The sequence below is a fragment of the Elephantulus edwardii genome, unplaced genomic scaffold (genome assembly GCF_000299155.1).
Source record: "Elephantulus edwardii isolate Elephantulus edwardi_28Jun2011 unplaced genomic scaffold, EleEdw1.0 scaffold00032, whole genome shotgun sequence".
NCBI lineage: Eukaryota > Metazoa > Chordata > Mammalia > Macroscelidea > Macroscelididae > Elephantulus > Elephantulus edwardii.
In genome coordinates, this window is record NW_006399782.1 from 12,407,478 (window position 1) to 12,408,601 (window position 1,124).

A 1,124-nucleotide genomic window follows, 5' to 3' on the forward strand; every position below is an offset into this window, starting at 1 on the left:
TATACCACAGCTTCTCTAGCCATTCGTTTGTTGATGGACACTTAGGTTGTTTCCAACTCCTTGCTATTGTGAACAAAGCTGCAATAAACATGGGTGTGAGGATTTTATCCTTTCTTGTGCTATCTCCTTCATCTCTAATATTCTTCAGCCCATTGTTACAGTTACTGTGTCAATCCATGTGGTTGGAGATCTTTCTCTCGCTGACCCTCCACCTTTCCCAGCATAATATCCTTTTCCAAGGACAAGCCCCTCTTGACAGCATGTCAAGGAGCACTCTGGTTGTGTACAAGCCTAAAAATAAGGGATCGGACACTTCAATCAGTAAATAGAACAAATATAATGCAAAACCAAGGTAAAAACAAGTGTAGTTACAGATCTTCTGAATGGAGAGGAAATGAAGGGGATTTCAAGGTAAAGTGAATTGTTTAAGACTAGGTGTGTGTGTGTGTGGGTGGATGGAGAAATAGTAACTTATAGAATAACCTCTCAGAAAATTCATAAACTTTCTCATCAGAATAATAAAGAGGAAAATAATGGAGTTAATAAATACCAGAACAAAAGTGATGAAGGAAAAGATAAAAGCCATAAACAAAATTAACTCAGCACAGAAAAGCAAATGAGATAAAGAAATTACCAACACCACACACACAAAAATGACAGCAACAAAACCATGTGAATGGATTTAAAAGGATCAGTCAATAGAAAAAGAGTGGCAGAATGGATTAGAAAATATGGCTCTTAAAACATGTTCCTTACAAAAGACACACTTTAGATGCAAGGGCAAAGGTAAATTAAAGCAATTAAAGGGTGGAGGAGATTCTATGGAACAAAGAGCAATTTAAAAAAATCAGGAATGGCAATATTAATTTCTGATAAATATACTCCACTGCAAAATCCAGCATAAGAGACAATGAAGGACCTTATAGTGATCATAGGGTCAAGTGAACAAGAGAGCATAATTATAATTAATATCTATGCACTCAATAAAAAAAATTCATAATATAATAGCTCAAAATTTAACAGATTTGAGTAGAAAAGTAGACAACCCCACAATAATTGTAAAAGACTTCAACACACCACTTTTGATAAAGAATAGAATGGCTTGTTGTTGTTGTTATGTGCCA

General features: G+C 35.1%; 1 protein-coding gene across 1 annotated transcript in view; it reads right to left on the reverse strand.

Moving 5' to 3' along the window:
* PLA1A (phospholipase A1 member A) overlaps window positions 1–1,124 on the reverse strand; it is a 118,356-nt gene that overhangs the window by 76,319 nt on the left and 40,913 nt on the right. The window lies entirely within an intron of this gene.